The 22042-nt window shown below is 43.5% G+C and overlaps 1 pseudogene; it reads left to right on the top strand.

Moving 5' to 3' along the window:
* Positions 1–4264: 4264 nt before the first annotated feature.
* Positions 4265–5470, top strand: LOC110544729 (vomeronasal type-1 receptor 90-like; annotated as a pseudogene).
* Positions 5471–22042: the final 16572 nt, after the last annotated feature.

The following is a 22042-nucleotide window of genomic DNA, read 5'->3' as shown; positions in this document are numbered from 1 at the left end:
AAACATATACACTTAATTTCACTTCTGTTTTTTATGTCCTATAAAAAGGATCATTGTTGGTACCCTGGCTTCTGTAGTGTGACTACTTAGAGGCACTAAAAGCCTTAAGAAAGGAAATGGGCTGTATTTTCAAAGCTCTTCTAACAGACAGCTCCTCACTGACTTTTACCTACTAGAATTTTCTTAGGAGCATTTGCATTCCCTGTTTAATTTTATGTCATCCCTTCACCTTGCTCTGCTTGTTGGAATGGTCACCTGAGTGGCTGTGATGATGAGGTAGCCAGGACAATGACTGTCAACTGCACAGTGAAGATGGTCCTAATGGAGATGATACGTGTGTCCGTTAATCTTTTCTGTGTTCCAGCCATTGTATACACATTCCTTTTTCATAATAGAAATGCCCAACTATCTCTTAGTTCCAGGAAACTTTTGAACAACTGAGCCCCACCCTGTCCTGTTGCCTCTACTTGGTTTTTCCCAAACCTCATCTTTTGAAGAACCTATGTGAAGAGATGGACAGGAACTGACCTACTCCCCGTGTCCTTGAGATAATGAGAACACTGGGAGGGAGGTCACAGCTGCTCAGGAGGAGTCACTGGGTGGTGGGGGAGGCAGGTTGGGCTGTGGCAGGAACCAGTGTCTACAGCTGGAGTCTGTGGGGCACTCCTGTAGGTCTACTTATTTCTCTATGTTTAAAGAGTATTTTCTTTCTACTGACTTCTATGGAGAGATTTTTAATAGTGGTTATTATGACTATTGTAACTGCATGTGTGGCCCTAAGCTGAACCTCACAATCCTATCAATGAACAAATGCAGTGGACATTTCTTAGCTGTCTTCGGAGCTAGCTGCCGGTCCTTAATTGAACCCTGCAAGATGTTGGCTCATAGCATCCTGGACTGCAGCCCCTCCACAGTATCTCTGCACGCAGCATCTACACCTGGCTGGTGGCTGTCTTGCCTTCACTGTGGTGCCAGCCATGTCTCCCTAGTGTCCCTAATATTCCAAGCAGAACAGCGCCATAGGAAGGACAGGTTCTCCATTTAACTGCAGTCCAACCCCAACCGCATACAGTACAGACACACCCCTCAGGCCTTTTGCCCAGTTTTGCTTCACCTTAGGTGGTGATGGTGTGACATGCTGCTGTCAGGCAACACGATCAAGGCAAACCAAAGTATTTGTGGGCATGAGTCTGGACATGAGGTGTAATTGTGGAGCAACCACACTATGCACCATCTTGTCATTCAGAAACAGATATGTTTGAAACCCGTGCTGCAGAGGAGAAGACAGACATCCTGCCCTCAAACTTCACCCTGGATTCTGCCCACCAGAAAGGTCATAAGTGACCAAACTTGGGCAGGGTCTGTTAGGGCTTTCTGCTCTCTGCTTCTGTCCTGACCACTGCATCAAGTCCACTGTCTATGAAATATGTCCCTAGTTTGGGGCCATGTGAGGTTCTATGTCTCACAAGATTGCCAAGGACTTGGCTCATCATAGGATGCCACTCTGTGGAACTGAAGAGACTGCTCTTTGATCCCCGTGTGATGGGACGTTTAGCACCACTTTGCTCTGAGGTCCAGCCTTCGCTGCTGGCTCCCACCAATGAAAGTACAGATCTCTCCTTGCTGCTTCTTTCTCTATATTGGGCATGCTTTCTAATCTGCCTGCATAGCCCCACGCCTCCATCCCAGTGCACAAAATTCCCAGATGCAGGTTAGTCAGATGTGACATTTCAGAAATTCATTTTCTATGACCGTGATCTCCTTCCCTTTCTTCAGAGCAGCAGAGGCAGAAAGAGTGTGATGTCTCCATGTGCAAAGTGCACTGTTGGTGCCGGGTACAGAGGCTAAGCAAGGGACACTTCAGCAATTCAGGAGGCAAAATACACTTACACATAAAGTAAAAATGAAACATTTTAAAGTCTTTTTTTTTTTAAAGAAAACAGTGGTGCATTGGCTCAGAAGTCATTACATGTCTGTCTTTTAATGAGCCATGATGTTTACATACGTGAGCCATGTTTGCCTGAGGAATGTGATTGCTGGTTTAGTTGTCTGTAATAGATGACTAATGGAATATTTTTCTACAGCATTTCCTGGGGCTGCATTGAGGAAGGTGAATTGGTGCCTAGGATGCTAACAGAGTATAACTGGACTGTACTCTGGAGAAAAGGGCTAGTTTTCCCTTTGTTGTATCTGTGAATTTAACCTGTAGAAAAAACTTTGCAGTGGCTTTAAAGTAATTATAAAGTAAACTCACAAATCATATTCGTTATTGTAAGCCCACAGCACCCAGGCAAACCATGTCCCTTAATATCTGTAAGGGCAGTTAGCCAAACCACACTGAAAATGACAGCATCCACCACCTTTGATTCACAAGTAATTAAAGTTTGGGATGGTATGAGAATTATATTGCTATGTCTGTAAATCACGTGTGTTTAAAATGAGGTAAAGAAGCAGGGAGCCATATCTGAAGTTACTCTTATGACATTTCCAGTGTATAATATATGCAATCAATATATTATTAATATTTATTTTACCTTTTATTAAACAAATGTACTAAAATACATGCATGTCACAAAGTTGTGCTGGCTCCTAGCAATCAACTGTGACCCATTAAAGACTGAAACAGATAAATGTCTATGATTGACATCTTTGTTGAGCTTTTGATGGGAGCAAACTGTCTGTTCTCAGTCAAGATGAAAGCTGATTACACAAAATAGCAAGAAGAATGGTCAGTCAATTCCAGAAAGAGACAGTGGAACAGGACTGAAAGGTAGGTACAGAGCAGAGGCTGTGTGAGGTCATGGTGCTCATGCCTTAGAGCACTGCAGCATAGCTGTTGTCCACACCAAGTGCTTGCATGTTCCAAAGGAACACAAAGACCTGAAGGTGTCAAACACAGAAAAATGACAGTAGGTGAAAAGGTGGAAATTATCCTGACTTGGTCAGAGCAGGACACAGAGATGTGCTGAAGTACGATACTGTACCCCTCATCTAAGTAAAAATCTATGCCAAGTAAAATGGAAGAGAAGTCCACTTGTTGAGATTTTTACAATTGTCTACCTCAATTCTGAAACTTTAAATAGCATAACTTGTTCATGGATGCTAAACACATCCCTCTTCTCTGGGGAACTTATGGATCCTTAAGCACACGGACACAGAATAAGCTACAGAAAGCAAGCACCTTACAAACCTTAACTTTCTGATGAAATTCCTTTCCCATACATGATGGGAAAAATTTACAGCAACATTTTATTCCTGTTTAGGAAATGTGAATGAAAACATAAACAGGCACCTTAAATTGTGTTGTATTTACTTATTTGAAGTGTGTCTGTGTTATGTCTGTGTGTATATCAGTGTGCTGTTTGCATGTGCAGTGCTCACAGAGGGAGAATTCGGCATGTAAACATGTGTTCTAAATGTGCGCTTAGCCACTGAGCCGTCTCTCCAGGCCAAACACGTATTTTACAGGAAATACTCTATCTAACCTCTTCATCAACATTTCTAATATAATTAACTCGAGATTTATTTACTTCTTTTATTTTTAATTATATGTGAGCATTATATGCAGATGAGCGCAGGTGCCATAGAGGCCAGATGAGGTCATCCATGCCCTGTTGCTGGAGTGACAGGTGGTTGTAAGCCAGTTGACTTAGATGCTGGAACTGAACTCAAAGTCCCTGCAAGACCAGCCAGAGCTCTTAACCTCCAAGCCCTGGCTTCAGCCTCCTCTCTCTGCTCTTGACTGTGGCTGTGACTTGACTATCTGCTTTGTGCTCCTGACTTCACCTCTCATTAACGATGGTCTATGACCTGAGAGTTAATTCAAATAAACCCTGTCCTCCTCTATGCCAGTTTTGGTTATGGTGTTTTAGTGCAACAACGGAAACAGAATGGGGAAATTATCAAAACTTTTGAAGCTTTTCCTATACCTGACAAGATGACAAAACAAAAACTAGGCAATGCCCCTGAAAACCTCAAAATGAGGCAGTGGTAAGAAATCATTTCTATATGACATGATCATTTTTAGCACAGGAAACTTGAAGCAGCAAGGGAGCCCACCTATAGGTACACAATCCAGGCATGACTGACAATGAGAAGGTTTGGACCTCAGGAAAACTTGAGTACTGAGGGGTGTATTGGGCTGGGCCCACCAATATTCCTAAAGGCAATAGTGTTTGGTACCAATGTTGCTGTTACTGTTTGTGGTGAATAATTTCTCTTGCCTTTCTTCTCAGATGTTTACTCTAGTTCCTTGTCTCTTACAATGAGAAGAATCAAGACCCTTTATGGAGCTGTTGACACATTATACATTTTTCCCTGAGGTAGGCATTGGGATCTCCTTCAACATTATTCTCTTCCCTTTCCACCTTTTTGAGTTCCTTCTTGAACGCAGGCTCCGGATCATTGACCCACTCATCAGTCTCTTGGCCCTCATCCACCTTGGGATGCTAACAGTCATTGGATTCGCAGCTGCTGACATTCTTGCATCTCAGAATATGTGGAATGACATCAAGTGTAACTCCCTGCTCCACTTGTACAGTCTTTTGAGGGGCCTCTCTCTTTGTGTCACCTGCCTGCTGAGCATCCTTCAGGCCATCATCCTCAGCCCCAGAAGCTCCTGTCTGGCAAAGTTCAAACCTAAATCCCCACAACAGAGCCTGTGCCCCCTTCCTGTGCTTTGGGCCTTCTACATGTCCTGTGGTGCTCACTTCTCCTTCTCCTATGTTGCTAAGTACAATGTCACCTCACATGGTCTCATATTTGTCACAGAATCTTGCATTATTTTACCTATGGGGTATAGCAGCAGATCCTTATTTTCCATACTGAGGATATTTCGAGATGTGTCCTTTCTAGGTCTCATGGCCCTTTCCAGCGGGTACATGGTGGCTCTTTTGTGCAGACACAAGAAACAGGCTCAGCACCTTCACAGAACCAGCCTTTCTGCAAAAGTGTCCCCAGTGCAAAGGGCCACCAGGACCATCCTGCTGCTCATGAACTTCTTCGTCTTGATGTACTGTTTGAACTGCATCATATCTGCCTCCAGACTGATGCAGGACAGTGACCCAATCCACCACAGTATCCACATGATGGTGTCAATGGCTACGCCACTGTTAGCCCCTTGCTGTTCATTGGCACTGAGAAACGAATTGTTGTCTTCTTACAATCCTTGTTGGGGAGGACAGCAAATGCTTAACTAGTAATTGAAGGACGAGTTCACTTAAGGAGCCAACTGACAGATGCTCACTGACAGATGGTGAATCCCAGCCTAGTGTTCATGCTCTTACAGTGTTCATGCTCCTGCTTTGTTAAACTGCTTCCATTGAAATGTGGGTTAGTACACCTGTAGATATTTGAGCCAAAGGTCTTCATGTGCATTTCTACTTGGTGTCAGCAGGGATCACCTGTTACTCATCACAGATTAGGGTGCTTTGTGCACTTATCAATAATCTGACTGTATAGCACTTTTTAATAAGCCAATCACCTTAACACTTTGTATTTTACCTAATTAAACATGGATGCATTATCACAAAATTGCATATCATTCATCAACAGTTCTTTCATAGTTATGGAAAAATAATTGATTCAAAGTCTCAGATGCTTGCTTGTTTATATTAACAACACTTAACCGCTGCCACGATGGAAATAACTCTCTGTCCGTTAGCAGATGAATGTACCAACCACATGTGGCCTTTATATATCATGGACTATTACTCAGCTTAAACAGGAAGGAAAGCCACCTGTAGGTGTAGGTCCACCACAGAGGAATACATACTTCCCGTGACTTGTCAGTCACAGAATGACAAGCTTCTGTACATCTAGGGGTGGAACTGAGAGTACTGTACTGTAATTTTTCAAGAAAGGAAAATGCAATGGTGTTTGCCAGGGGTTAAGGAATGGCACAGTGGAGAATTCTTAATTGGTGTAGAATGATCATTCAGAATAAGAAGAAAAAACAGTAATCTTCTGAAAACAAATGAAAAGCTGGAGGGGTGGAGGGGATCTGGGCTGGGTAGAGGTGAGGTAACGGTGCTTTCTGAACAAGCATGAAGCCTGAATTTGAATCTTTAACACCTATGTAAAAGCTATGCAGGGTGTGAGTTCTTGTAGCCCCCAGCACTGAGGGGGCAGAGACAAGTAAGACCCTAGAGCTCAATGACCAGATATCCCAGCCAGACTGATAAGGTTCAGATTGATTAGGTTCATTTACCTTGCAAGCATGAAGACCTTAGCTTGTGTGCAGAGAAGCCACATAAAGCCAGACAGGGTAGTACCTGTCTGTACTCAGTGCTCCTATGTTGAGATGGAAGCAGAGATACGAGAATTCCTAGAAGCCTGCAGGCCAACTAACCTGAAGTACACAGCAGAGAACAACAAAAGCAACTTCATTGCTTATGAGATCACGATTGCTTAATATGGCTTCAAGGAATTAAACCAGGCTGGTAGGTTTAATTTACAGCAAGGTTGAGGCTGTGACAATTCTATGAAGAGCAATCAGACCTTTTATACCTTTGTCAGAAACAGATAAAACGGCCATTGCCAGGATCAACACAGTGGTCTTTGCCAGGATACATTGATGTTTGCAACCACTGGAGGGTACACAAGTTATGTCTAAGAGTAATTGTCCTGTCGAGTTTCCATGTTTCCTTCACTACTAAAGAAACATGCAGAGAAATGTTGTTGTTATTAAACACAAAATCCCAAGCGTTCAATTATTACCTATAAAGACTTAGGATCCAGATGCTGGGGTGAAAGCTTGCTAGTTCAGAGAGGCAAAGAAAGTCCTTTCTTCTCAGCTGATCTTCCTACTCAGCTCACGTCCCAGAAGGAAGCCCCTTCCTCTCCACACTGTCTTGAATTCCCTTCAACTCAATGCCCCTCTTTCCTGTTAACTTCCTGTCAGCTGGTTTCTACTCCACCTCTTGACCTGGGGTTAACTTTACTTAATCCTGTGTACAGAAAGCTCTTGGATTAAAGGTGTGTGTGAGGGCTGAGCCACACCAAACAAGAAACATTTTGCACTCTCACAATAGGATCAAATGTCCTGCATCAGAGAAACACAAAACTGCCCAACACTTCAGCTGCCTGGGGGAGTGTGTCAGTCTCTCAGGAATGGAAGGTGCTTAGTGTCCCAGGAGCCATGAACCCTAAGTTAAGAACCCCTATGCCGCTCAATGCAGCCAGGCCAGGCCAACTAAATGGTTCCCTGCAAAGATCCTGTCCCACAGAGAATGAAATGTAAGATCTGACACCTGAGCATAACCTCTTACCTCCACATACAAGTCCTTACACAGACACACACACACACACCCACACACACAGAGGATGAAATGTATAATCAGGTGGGTGATGACAGAGGAAGACAGTTAACATTCATTTCTGGCCTCCACATATACACACTTGAACATGTACATACATACATATGTACTAACCCACACAAATGAGTAAATATGCCACAATCATCACACTCAAAGAACATTTAAATGACAGTATAAGGAGCCTAACTCTTTGCAGAATTCTCTGACTCAGAGAACTGAAAAGATAGACACAAAGGAGCCTGGCTGTCTTTACCCGGAAGGAAGTGCCCCCAGATAACACAGGGGCAACCAAGGACTGGAGAGTGAGGATGAGAGACCACAGAAGAGCCAGCGCTGGAGAGTGAGCATCAACAGCAGGCTGAACTGGCAGTACAGAATGAACATGTCACTCCACAGGGACAGACAGAATGACTGCACACAGTAAGTGAGGGAGAAGAGGAAATCTTCCTGAGGAAGAATTTAATGGTTGTGCATAGGTGATGACTCTCAGGGGTGCGAAGCTCGAAAGCTTGGGTCCTCCATTTATGATGGTGGGCAGGAATGGTGACTGGCTTCTAAAGAATAAAGCAGGAAGAGGGAGAAGGTGCAACCATGGAGGATGAACCAGGCAAAGACAACCTTGACCGAGAGTTGACCACAAAGATGGCATGTGGCCCTCACATAATCCCTCCTTGGTCCCCTTGGGGTGGGGTGGAAAGACTTCCTCTGGGCATCCCACAGGTGGTCCGTGCGCTGGACTTAGTACAGCAGGAGCCCACATGAGTGTGCAAGGCCACTGCAGCCACAGCTCCCCCTTTCTCCCTTATGCCCCCACCAACACACACCTCAGCTTAGGCTCCCAGGCTCCTGCAGGGAGATGCTGGAATAGGGAGAAAATGCATCAGGTTGGGGTGAGCAAGTGAACTGGGGAGAGTGAAAGGGCCTGGCTTTCTTTCCCTGTGGCACTGGGCTTTGAGCTGTTAAAAATCAATGCATGTGACAAGTTTTCCTGCTCTGGGTTCTTGTGAATTCTTGAAGGAGGCTGGGAAAAGGGGGAGAGCATTCCTTCATAGTACTTACTGGACTCTGCCTGGATGTTCTGAGCAGAAGGTAACTCAGTCAAACAACTTGTGCGGACACCAGCTATAACATGTCTGTGTGCATTGTGGCCGTGCGTGTGTGAACTTACTGGGTGTCCTCTGCAGCTACTAACTTCCAGGCTGAGAGTTCTGAGGGGGAAACTGAATCTGATCCACCCTAAGATCCAGAACCTCCTGAGATCAGACTGACTGCAGAATTAAGGTAGGCAGATTGGTGCTAGGCCAGGCTAGTCTCCCATTTGCAAGTTCTGTATGGGTCCAGGAAGGAGGCATTTCCCACCTCCCTCCCTGCTCCCCCACTATGACCAATTGAGTGTGACATCTTCAAGCAAACCAAGCTATCAACAGGTCAGGACTATGCTTGGCTTTGTGCTTTGTCGCCACCTGCAGGAGCAGAAGAAAAGGCCACCTCAGTCCCAGGGCAGCATTAACAGCCCAGGGCAGCAATAGCCACGCCCCCAAACTCCTGTGGACTCACTGGATCCGGCCCCCTGGGTCTCAATCTGGGCTCCAACATCGATTATCTCTGTGGTCTTGGCAAAGTTATTCGCTTCTATTCTCCTGCTCAATACGGAAGGACATGGCTCTAACTTCTTTAGGTGGCTGTGAAGGCTGAGGTGCTGTCTTGTGCTGCCACATTAGGGCCACCTGTGCCTCTGCAATGTGAGGTTGTGAGATCCACTGCTGCCTTGTGGGGCAATCCTTATCTACAAAATCCTGTTCAAGGCTCTTCCTGTTGTCAGGTCCCCTGGATAGGTTGTCGTTTCCCACTTGTAATTGGTGGTGGGTGTGATTGTAGGAAAACACACATTTGGGGTGGGGGGATATTCCTGAAATACCTAGAACTGCTGGGAGCCCTGAGTTGGGTAAATGAATGGATGAAGAAGAGATACACTACCCCACGGCTCAGTGTCAGGGAAATCACAGGAGGTGAGGAAGAGTGATTACAGGCCTCTTTGATGGAGACAGGAGCAGAGACTAGAGGTTGTAAAACGTCCGGAAGATTCATGTCTCTTCTGGAAGCTGCACTCTGCAGTTCCCTTTCAGGAGCTCAAGTTTCTCCTTGTGGTCTCCCAAGTGTATGCTGCTCTCTGGTGCCACCGTGTGGCATGAGCAAGAATCGGCACGAGGACCGGACAGGCTTCATTGTTTAGGATTAAAGGTGTATACTAAGAGTGTGTCTGTATTCCAGCCAGATGGATTAAGAGTGTGTACTAGGAAGAGCAAGATGGCGGTGCCAGGAGAACACTGCATCTGAGGAGCAGGACAACATTTTCCGTACAGCGACCAAGAGATTGAACTCTGGGCCCTAAAACAACAGTGATTGTGTTTCCCAGGTAAGAGGAAAACTCCACAGCATGTGAATCAGTCGGGTCCACTCTCAGGTCACCCAGCCAGAACCCGAAAGAGATCCCAGGTCATGCAGGCACTAGGTCTCCAGACCAGAGCCACATTCCTGATCACCTTCCCAGGCTGAACGGGCGGCACAATAACAGCAGAGACTGGGAGCCCCAGTCGCAAGAAAAACCCATGGGGAAGGACGGAAACAGGGATGGCCACTGGTCACCCAGTCTTTCCATGGAAAAGTTCTTGCAGAATGGCGGGTGTGTGCCCCAGCACTAAACTGAGCTCCAGCCACTAGCACAGAGACTGGCTGCGTGCCCAGCTCTGTGTCACAGACAGAGCTGTGCGACTCAGGGCAACAGAGACTGGGAGTTCCTGTCGGGAGAAATCCTCACAGGGAACGAAGCAAACGGGGTCAGAAATAGTCCACGCAGTATATCCCTGGAAAAGGTCCCACAGACCATCCCAATCCACAGACCTGCTGTGCACCAGCTAGCCTGCTGCTACCAGGATAGCTGTACTCACCTGCCACAGATTACCACTTGCACACTGGGACAAAGAGCCTCTATCTCAGACCTATAGAAGCCTGGGTTCCCCAAGATCAACCCCCAGATACTGCTCCAAGGGGCAACCAGTTATCCCTCACAAAACTGACCAAACCACAGGACACTCAGGTTACAGCAGCAGCTCACTAAATTTACAGCAAGAAACCCAGAAGCAGGGCAGCTGTCTCCTCTCCGCGTGAGAGGAGAGCCCCCTCCACTAACAAGAACCACAGTTAACACTCAGGTCTCTATGCCTGTGGTGAGTGTGGCAACTCCCGAAAAACACTAGCCATACAGTGACCATACCCAAAACGCTGAGGAGGCTTCCTTCAGGAAAATCCATCTTTCTGCCAAGGGGATTCTCTCTACCACAGGATTACAGTAACCACCAGAATCTAACACCCAACAGCTAAGATAGGCCAATGGCTAGAGGTCAGCATAAAAGCTCAACCAAAAAAAGACAGAACAATATGGCATCTTGAGAACCCAGTTATCCAGGGGCAAGTAGCCCTGGACACCCAAGTTTAATTGAAATTCAAAAAGATGACCTAACACCTATGCTCATGAAGAGGATAACAGAAGAAAAAAAAATGTGTAAAGACCTGGAGGAAGATAAACTCAAACAGATTATGGCCAGGCGTAAAGAAATACAGGAATTTGCAGCCAAACAGTTTGTGGACTTTAGAGAGGAAATACTTAAATCACTGAAAGAAATAAAAGAAACAGAGGAATGTTCAAACAAACAACTGAAGGAATTGAAGGATAAACAGGAAAATACACAGTCAGGTGAAGGAAATCAACAAAACGGCTCAAGATATAAAGATAGAATTGGAAAAATTAAAGAAAACACAAATGGAGGAAATTTCGGAAAGAAAGAACTTAGGGAAGAAAACAGGAACCACAGAGGTTAACATAACCAAAAAATTCAAGAGATGGAAGAAAGAATCTCAGGTGTGGAAAATACAATGGAATAAATCAATGAATGTTAAATCAAAAAATTCCTGAAACAGACCGTCCAAGAAATTCAAGACAGCATACAAAGACAAAACCTAAGAATAACAGGTGTAGAGGAAAAAGAAGATTCCCTGCTTCAAGGACCAGAAAATATTTTCAACCAAATCATTAAAGAAAAGTTTCACAACTTAAAGGAGACCAATAAGAATACAAGAGGCCTTTAGAACACCCAATAAATTAGACCAGAAAAGAAAATCTTCCTGCCACATAATAATCAAAACAGTAAGTATACAGAACAACTTAATGTCTCACCTACATCCTAGAAAAAGAAGCAGAAACACCAAAAAGGAGTAGATGGCTGGAAATAATCAAAACTCAGGGAAGAAATAAATCAATTAGAAACACATAAAACAATTCAAAGATTCCATGAAACCAAGAGCTGTTTCTTTGTGAAAATCAAGAAGATAGACAAACTCTTAGCCAAGCTAACTAAAAAGCAGAGAGACACCATCCAAACCAACAAAATCAGAAATGAAAAGGAGGACATAACTAGAGAGACTGTGGAAATCCAAACAGTCATTAGGACTTAATAGACTTCAAAAGTGTATATGCACAAAATTTGAAAATCTAAATGAAATGGACAATTTTCTTGATCGATTCCACTTACCAAAGCTGAATCAAGACCAGGTCTTGATGAATGAATCAAGATGCATTAAATAATCCTATATCTCCCAAGGAAATAGAAGCTGTCATCGAGAGTTTCTCATCCAAAAAAAGCCCAGGACCAGATGGTTTCAGGGCAGAATTTTACCAGACCTTCAAAGAAGAGTTAACTCCAATTCTCTTCAAACTATTCCACTAAATAGAAACAAAAGGAACACTACAAAACTCATTCTGTGAAGCCACAGTCACCGTGGTACCTAAACCTCACAAAGACACCCCCACAAAAAAAAAAAGAGAATTTCAGGCCAATTTCCCTTATGAACATTGATGAAAAATACTCAACAAGATACTTGCAAACTGAGTATAAGAACACATCAAAGATATCATCCACTATGACTTCATCCCAGGTATGCAGGGGTGGTCCAATATATGGAAATACTTCAATGTGATCCACCAAAATAACAAACTAAAAGAAAAAAACCACATATAACCTCCTTACAAGTTTAAAAGTCATTTGACAAAATCCAGCATCCATTCATGTTTAAAGTATTGGAAAGATCAGAGATAAAAGGCACATACCTAAACATACTAAAGGCAATATACAGCAAGCCTAGAGCCAACATCAAGCTAAACAGAGAGAATACTTAAAGCAATCACACTGAAATCAGGGACGAGGCAAGGCTGCCCACTCTCTCCATATCTCTTTAACATAGTTTTAGAAGTCCTTGATAGAGCAATAATACAGTTGAAGGAGATCAAGTGGATACAAATTGGAAAAGAAGAAGTCAAAGTATCACTATTTGCAGATGATATAATAGTATACTTGAGTGACCCCAAAAATTCTACCAGGGAACTCCTACAGCTGATAAACTCCTTCAGGAAAGTGGCCAGATACAAAATTAACTAAAAAAAAAATCAGTAGCCCTCCTGTATACAAAAGACAAAGGGGCTAAGAAAAAAATTAGGGAAACAACACCCTTCACAATAGCCACAAATGACATAAAGTACCTTGGTGTAACCCTAAATAAGCAAGTCATATCTTGTCTGAAAAGAAAAAAAAAAATTAAATCTCTGATGAAAGAATTAGAAGAAGATATCAGAAGATGGAAAGATCTCCATGCTCATGGCTTGGCAGGATTAACATAGTAAAAATGGCCATTTTACCAAAAGCAATCTACAGATTCAATGCAATTCCCATCAAATTACCAACACAATTCTTTACAGACCTCGAAAGAAAAATTCTCAACTTCATATGGAATAACAAGAAACCAAGAATTGCTAAAATAATCCTCTACAATAAAAGATCTTCTGGAGGTATCTCCATCCCTGATATTAAGCTGTATTATACAGTAACAGTAATAAAAACTGCGTGGTACTGGCATAGAAACACAATGGTGGATCAATGAACCAAACTGAAGACCCAGAAAAAAACCCAGACACTTATGGACAACTTATCTTTGACAAAGATGCCAAAACCATACAATGGAAAAAAGATAGCATCTTCAACAAATGGTGATGGTCTAACTGGATGTTTACATGTAAAAAAAATACAAATATATCTATACTCATCACCCAGGACAAAATTAAATTCCAAGTGGATGAAAGATTTCAACATAAAACCAGACACATTAACTAGGTTAGAAGAAAAGGTGGGGAAGACCCTAGAACTCATTGGTACAGGAGAAAACTTCCTGAATAGAACACCAACAGCACAGGCTCTAAGAGCAACAATCAATAAATAGTACCTCATGAAACTGAAAGCTTCTGTAAAGCAAAGGACACCATCATCAAAACAAAACGACTGCCTACAGATTGGGAAAGAATCTTCACCAACCTTTTTTCTGACAGAGGGCTAATACCCAGTATATATAAAGAAATAAAAAAGTTGAAAAGCAACAAACTAAGTAATCCAATTAAAAAATGGGGAACAGAGCTAAACAGAATTCTCTGTAGAGGAATATTGATTGGCAGGAAAACAAAGAAATGCTCAACCTCATTACCCATCAGGGAAATGCAAATCAAAATGACCATGAAATTTTACCTTACACCCATCTGAATGGCCAAGATCAAAAACTCAAGTGACATCACATTCTGGAGAGGTTGTGGAGAAAGGGGAACCTTCTTCCACTGCTCAGGGGAATGTAAATTTTTACAATGACTCTGGAAATCCGTCTGGTGCTTTCTCAGACAAATAGGAATAGTGCTTCCTCAGATCCAGTCATAGCACTCCTAGGAGTATTTGCAAAAGAGGCTCAATTACACAATAAGGACATTTGCTCAACCATGTTTGTAGCAGCATTATTTGTAATAGCCAGAAGCTGGAAACAATCCAGATGTCCCTCAACTGAAGAATGGATACAGAAATTGTGGTACATCTACACAATGGAATATTGCTCAGCAATGAAAAATAAGGAAATCCTGAAATTTGCAGGTAAATGGTGGGAACTGGAAAGGATCATCCTGAATGATCTGTCCCAGAGTCAGAAAGACACACAGGGTATATACTCACTTATGTAGACATATAATATAGGGTAAACCTACTAAAATCTGTACATATAAACAAGCTAATCAAGAGGGAGGACTCGGACTAAATGCTCAATCCCCATCCTAAAAGGCAAAAAGGATTGACATCAGAAGAAAAAGAAAACAGGAAACAAGTTAGGAGTCTGCCACAGAGGGCCTATGAAAGGCTCTGCCCTGTAGACTATCAAAGCAGATGCTAAGACTTATGGCTAACTGTTGGGCAGAGAGCATGGAATCTTATGAAAGAAGTGGGAAATAGTAAGATCTGGACCGGACTGGAGCTCCACAAAGAAGAGCAACAGAACCAGATAATTTGAACAGAGGTGTCTTTCCAGATACTCATACTCCAACCAAGTACCATGCAAGGAGATAACCTAAAACAACTGCACAGATGTAGCCCATGGCAGTTCAGTGTCCAAGTGGGTTCCATACTAATCGGAAGAGGGACTGTCTCTGACGTGAACTGATTGGCCTGCTCTTTTATCACCTACTCCTGAGGGGGGAGCAGCCTTACCAGGCCAGAGAAGATGACAATGCAGCCACTCCTGATGAGATCTGATAATCTGATCAGAAGGAAGGAGAGGGTGACCTCCCTTATTAGTGGATTTGAGGAGGTGCATCCAGGAAGAAGGGGGAGTGAAGGTGGGATTAGGAGGGGAGGAGGGTGGGATTTATGGGGGGATACAAAGTGAATAAAGTGTAATTAATAAAAGTTTTAAAAAAAATGAGTGTGTACACACTAAGAGTGTGTCTGTATTTCAGCCAGAACGCACAGACCTAGGTCTTCACATGTGATCTCTTGCCAGAGTAGCCATGTTGCTGTTGCTAGATAAAATTCCCCTTCAGCTGGGTGACTTTTATGTGTGATTTATACTGAGTTTCACAGTTTAACTTCATAATATACACCACCTAGAAAGTCATAGTGAAGAGTTTAAGTTAGCCTGGGTAAAGTTAGCCTGAGAATAACTCCATTTTAAAATAAAAAGCCATCTTCACTAGGAGCTGAATTCAGGTACCAGGAAACATCACAAAATGTGCATCTGGCAGAAAGCAAAGTTAACTCTCCCAGCACCATCTCTAGGAAATATCACCGAATAAATACTTCATAGAAATTAGAGACAACCTCCCTGGCAATAATCAATGAGAATTGGTTGATAATCGGTTGGAAAATTCTCCCCAATGTTTCAGATATAGATTAAAAGAATAGCCAGTGTGATCATATGTCTTAGGCAATTGTGCCTCAGAGTGGCATATACCTTAGGTAATTATGATTCAGAGAAGGTCACCTCACCCATCTATCTTTTACCTAATCCTGTAACATCAAGGCATATGCTCCCTGTTTGCTGTCATAGAAACATGTGCTTCCCTGTTTGCTGCCATGAAAACTCCCTGATCACAGACTTTCCCTAAAAAACCTTGCTCACTCAGGGCTTGAGGTCCAACTTCTCTACTGCTGAATCAGTGAGACACGGTCCCAAGTTTGATTGCTCTCATAATAAAGCTCTCTTGCTATTGTATCGAGTTGTCTCCTGGGGGCTCTGAGGATCCCCTGAACCTGGCATTACATTTGGGATCTGGTCCAGGGTGCCTCAGGACCTCTAGGACTCCTGACCCAGAGAACTTAATCCCATGGGTAAATGTCTTTTGTGTTGTCTGTCTGCTTAAAGTGTTTGTTTCTGTTCATTGATCTGAAAAGCCTCGAGGTGTTGTAGAGGTGGCCAAAAGTGGACAAGAGAGAACTGTTGAGGTCCAGGGCCACAGGGGTCAAAAAGACATTTTGGGCCTTGTAAGTTTCTGCCTCCCTGGAAATCTTGGGATAAGGAAACCAGAGTGAGGATTGGTTTTCACAGCCTTTCTAGCACTTCTGTGGCAGAAAAGTCTAGGAAATGCCAGGTTTTTGGTTTTACTTTGTTTCTGTGTAGGATTAATTTTCTTTTTCTTGGTGTTGTGCCAGGAGTTACTTTTGTATTTTTGTGATTAATTGCTTGTGGTCTTGCATTTGCCTTTGAAGCCATAGTTCTTCTTGCTTTAGTGATTTTAGATATTAGCCCAGGTATAGGTTGTGAGTTGTTGCCTTTAGTTTGGTTTTTGTCTGGGATGGCTGGTTTGTTTTGTGTATATGTGATTTACTATTTGTTGAAATTGCTCTCCTTACTTCTTTTGTGTTATTCTGAATTTTCTTGATGAAAAGACTGGCTGATGATATGGGACAGAATACTTCCAAACCCCTTGACTTGGTTTTGACACATTTTGGAGAAGTTAAGAATAGAGCTTGCGGTCTTTCAGTTAATGTGAGGAGAGGAAAAATGATGACTTTTTGCAACTCAGAATGGCCCACCTTCAATGTGAGCTGGCCACCAGAAGGAACTTTCCACCTTCCCACTCTCCTTGCAGTGGAAAATGGGGTTTTTCAGAAAACATGTGGGCACCCAGACCAATTGCCATATATTGTTGTCTGGAAAGACCTAATGATTCATCCACCTCCATGGATTAAGCCCTTTCTGACACCCACTAACAATCCTCCTTCCACAGCCTCTCCAAAACCAGAGGCCACTGCCCTGGCTCCCTCATATCCCCTTTACTCTATTTTTCAGGATGAGACTTCCATGGAAATAATTTCTCCAACCCCTCCTCCTCCCACTCCTCAGACTGCTCCAGCCCTTTATCCAAGTTGGAACCACCATCTGGCCCAGCACCAAAACCCCAGAGCCCCTTGGCAGCCTCTCCCTTGGGGAACCAGATGACTGGAGAACTCAGAATCCAAGTTCTCTGACAATTCTAGGGATTTGACTGATCTCTTTGAAACTGTTCTTTTCACCCACCAGCCCACCTGGGATGATTTCAGCAGCTTTTTAAAAGGTTTATGCCTTCCACCTTCCCGATGGTGAGTGCTCTCTGTCACGAACAACTCCACATTTGGCTAAGGCTGAGGATCTGGCTTGCTTCCATGTATGTGGACCTATGTGCATTGCCCACGTGGCATGCTGAGGTTGGCTACCCAGAGGCTATTTAAGCTGTGGGCTGGCTTTCCTCAGGGTCAGATGATTGTTCAAGGTTCTTGAATAGACTGCATTGAAAAAAAAAAAGTTTTGTCTGCCATAGAGGAGTGTGGACATATTATTTCAGAAATGCACAAAAATGTTCCAGACACTACAGGAGTTGAAACCACAGATGAAAGCCATATTGATGATTAGTTCCCTACAAAAGTCCCAATTGGGATTACAACACTGCTGCAGATAAGGAACATCTCCTAGTCTATTGTCAGGCCCTGTTGGCAGGTCTCAAGGCTGCCACAAGGCAGCCCGCTAATTTGGCCAAAGTATATGATGTCAGAAAGGGAATGGAGGAAATTCCAGCCTCCTTCTTGGAAAGGATTAATGAAGTCTTTTGCAGACATACACATGTAGATCCAGAAAAATCTGAACATACAGGCACGGTTGCTTTGGATTTCATTAAACAGGAAAGACTAAAACAGATGACATTGCAAGATTTCGTCCAGGTAGCTGAGAGAGTGTACAATAACAGGGACAGTTCTGAGAAAAAGCAGTTGAAGTCAGGAAAGACTTTGAACTGGGATCTGGCAAGTGTCCTATTGGCCAACAATGTTTCATACCACAGAGAAAGAAAGCACCAACTTCAGTGGATAGCCCAGGGCAAAGGACCTGAAGGACAATGCAAACCACCACTGGGTAAAAACCAGTGCACACAATGCAAGGAAGAATGTCATTGGGTCAGATATTGCCACAAAAAGGGACCCAGGACTCAGACTAAGTTCCTGGCTCTGGAGGATCAGCATTTGTGTTGAAGGTAAGTTAGAATGTAGCTAAGTTTATTGGGGCAGATTGGACATTGCATTGTGCATATAGCCACCAAAGTTCAGGACAGGTAGAGAGGATGAACAGAACATTAAAAGAGACATTAATGAAATTGACCTTGGAGACTGGCACTGACTAGGTGATGTTCCTCCCCTTTGCCCTTTACAGGGTTAGTAATTCCCCTTACCAGCTAATTTTAAGTCCCTTTGAGATTATATATGGGATGCCAGCCCCTATAGTCCCCAGCCTTAAGACTGATGCTACTTCTGAAGTAGATTAAAACAGATATTGATTATCTCCATGCCTGGTACATGGTTGGAGTATGAGAATCTGGAAAGACCCCTGTGTTCAAATTTTCTGGTTCTGTTGCTCTCCTTGTGGGGTTCCTGTCCTCTCCAGATCTTACTAATTCTTACTTCTTACATAAGATTCCATGCACTCTGCCCAACAGTTGGCCATAAGTCTCAGTGTCTGCTTTGATAGTCTGCGGGGCAGAGCCTTTCAGAGGCCCTTTGTTGCAGGTTCCTAGGTTGTTTACTGTTTTCTTCTTTTGGGAGATAACCTAGAACCCCTGCACAGATGTAGCTCATGACAGTTTAGTGTCCAGGTGGGTTCCATAGTAATGGGAAGGGAGATTGCCTCTGACATAATCTGATTGGCCTGCTCTTTGAACACATCTCCCTGAGGGGGGAGCAGTCTTACCAGGCCACAGAAGACGACAATGCAGCCACTCTTTATGAGATCTGATAGACTAAGATCAGAAGGAAGGAGAGGAAGACCTCACCTATCAGTGGACATAGGGAGGAGCATTCGTGAAGAAAGGGGAGGGAGGGGAGGACTGGGAGGGGAGGTGGGAGAGGTTTATGGGGGGATACAAAGTGAATAAAGTGTAATTAATAAAATAAAATAAAATTTTAAAAATGCCAAAAATACATATTTTGAAAAATATTTAAGGCTTCTGCGCTAGCAGACAGCTCTTAAAGTGTCAACAGCAGCTTCTCAGATAAGAAAGCTGCGAGGGAGCCAAGATGGCAGCGAAGGGAGAGCACCACATCTGAGAAGCAGGACAGCACTCTCCACGCAGCAACCAAGAGACTGAACTCTGGGCCCTGAAACTACATCGATCATATTTCCCAGGTGAGGGGAGGCTCCCACGGCATGGGAATAGGTGGGTTCCACTCACGGCTGCCCAGCAAGAACCCGGAAGAAATCCTGGGTAATGCAGGCTTTAGGTCTCCGGGCTGGAGCCACAAGCGTGCGTGTCCCAATCACTTTTCCAGGCTGATCCGTGGGCACAAGGGTGCCTGAGACTGGGAGTCCCAGTCGCAAGAAAACCCCTCGGGGAAGCAAAGTTGTCAGTCTGATCACCGGTCACCCAGTCTTTCCCTGGAAGGTCTCTAGGAAGGCAGGTGCCTACTGCCATAGCAACTGAGCTCCTGCCACGCGGAGAGCTGCGCACTCAGCTCAGCGTACAGACAAGCTGTGCACCCCGGTACAACAGGGACTGGGAACCCCTGTCCAGAGAGGACCCCACAGGGAAGGAAGAAACCGTGCTGCTGGGGTCACCTAGGGAAAGTCTAGCATACTGCAGATCACAAACAGTTGAGTAAGCCCAGCCATCAAAGATCTGGGCCCAAACAGGGAGCACAGAGTGATTGGAAACTCAGCTCCTGCAGACTAGCAGATGGGCACACTCTCCGCCAGCTCAGAGGCCTGCTTTGTACCAGCTACTCCTTACAGACAGAACTGTGTGCCCCAAGACACCAGAGCAGTACTCACCCGCCACAGATTACTTCTTGGGTTCTGGGGCACAGAGCCCCAACCTCAGACCTACAAAAGACCGGGAACCCTGAGATCAACCCCAAGATACTGCTCCAAGGGGCAACCAGTCATCCCTAACAAAACTGACCAAACCAGGGGACACACACAGGTTACAGCAGCTGATCACTAAATTTACAGCAAGAAACCCAGAAGGAGGGCAGCTGTCTCCAGGAGTTCTCCCGGTGAGAGCTCTCTTGACTAATCAGGACCACAGTTACCACCCAGGTCTCTATGCCTGAGATGAGCTGTAGCAACTCCTGAAAAACACCAGACATCCAGTGACTATACCCAAAAAGCTGGGAAGGCTTCCTTGAGGAAAAACTATCTTCCTGCCAAAGGGATTCTCTCCACTACAAGAGTCCAGGAACAACCAGAAACTAAATTCAAACAATTAAGATAGCCCAATGGGTAGAGGACAGCGTAAAAATTCAACCAACAAAAGCCAGAGCAATATGGCATCTCCAGAACCCAGTTATCCAGGGGCCAATAGCCCTAGACACCCCACATAAATGAAATTCAAGGAGATGACCTAACATCTATGCTCATGAAGAAGATAACAGAGAAAACAAATAAAATACGAAAAGAAATAGAGGAAGCTGCAGCCAAACACTCTGTGGCCTTTAGAGAGGAAATGCTTAAATCACTGAATGAAATAAAAGAAACAGTGGATTGTTCAAACAAACAGCTGAAGGGATTGAAGGAAAAAAAAGGAAAATACAGTCAGACAGGGGAAGGAAACCAACAAAATAGGTCAAGAACTGAAGATAGAATTGGAAAAATTAAAAAAAAAAACACAAATGGAAGAAATTGTGGAGAGAAAGAACTTAGGGAAGAAAGCAGGAACTTACAGAGATTAGCATAACCAAAAGGCTACAAGAAATGGAGGAAAGAATCTCAGGTGTGGAAGATACAATGGAAGAAATAGATGTATCTATCAAAGAAAATGTTAAATCTAAAAAATTCCTGACACAGACCGTCCAAGAAATTCAAGACAACATAAAAAGAAAAAACCTAAGAATAATAGGAATAGAGGAGAAAGAAGATTCCCTGCACCAAGCCCGAGAAAATATCTTCAACAAAATCATTGAAGAAAATTTCCCCAACTTAAAAGAGAGGCCAATAAGAATACAAGACGCCTATAGAACACCCAATAAATTAGACCACACAATAAAATCCTCCCACCACATAATAATCAAAACAGTAAGTATACAGAACAAAGAAAAAATACTAAAAGCTGCAAGAGAAAAAGGCCAAGTAACATAATGGCAAACCCATTAGAATCACACCTGACTTTTCAACAGAGACTATGAAAGCCAGAAGGGCCTGGATGGATATCATGCAGACCCTAAGAGAACACAGATGTCAGCCCAGGCTACTATACCCTGCAAAACTCTCAGTCCTCATAGACGGAGAAAACAAGATATTCAGTGACAAAAACAAATCTAAACAATACCTACACACGAATCCAGCATTACAGAAGACACTGGAAGGGAAAATACAACCCAAGAAAGCTAGCTACATTCAAGAAAACACAGAAAATAAATAACCCCACTACAGTAAAACAAAAAGCAACCAAGCACACAACCATATAACCACAGCCAACATCAAATTTAAAGGATCTAACAGCCACTGGTCATTAATCTCTCTCAATATCAATGGACTTAATTCTCCAATAAAAAAACACAGACTAACAGAATGGATGCGTAAACAAAACCCAGCAATCTGTTGTAAACAAGAAAGACACCTAAGTCACAAAGATAGACATTACCTGAGGGTAAAGGGATGGAAGACGGCTTTTCAAGCAAATGGACGCAAGAAGCAAGCAGGAGTAGCCATTCTAATATCTGATAAAATATACTTTCTTCCAAAATTAATCAAAAGAGATGGGGAAGGACACTTCATACTCATCAAGGGAAAATTCCACCAAGAAGACATCACAATCCTGAACATCTTTGCCCCAAATACAAGGGCACCCACATTTG

This window comes from Meriones unguiculatus, chromosome 5 (genome assembly GCF_030254825.1).
Source record: "Meriones unguiculatus strain TT.TT164.6M chromosome 5, Bangor_MerUng_6.1, whole genome shotgun sequence".
Taxonomy (NCBI): Eukaryota; Metazoa; Chordata; class Mammalia; order Rodentia; family Muridae; genus Meriones; species Meriones unguiculatus.
This window is presented reverse-complemented; position numbering and strand designations above follow the sequence as displayed.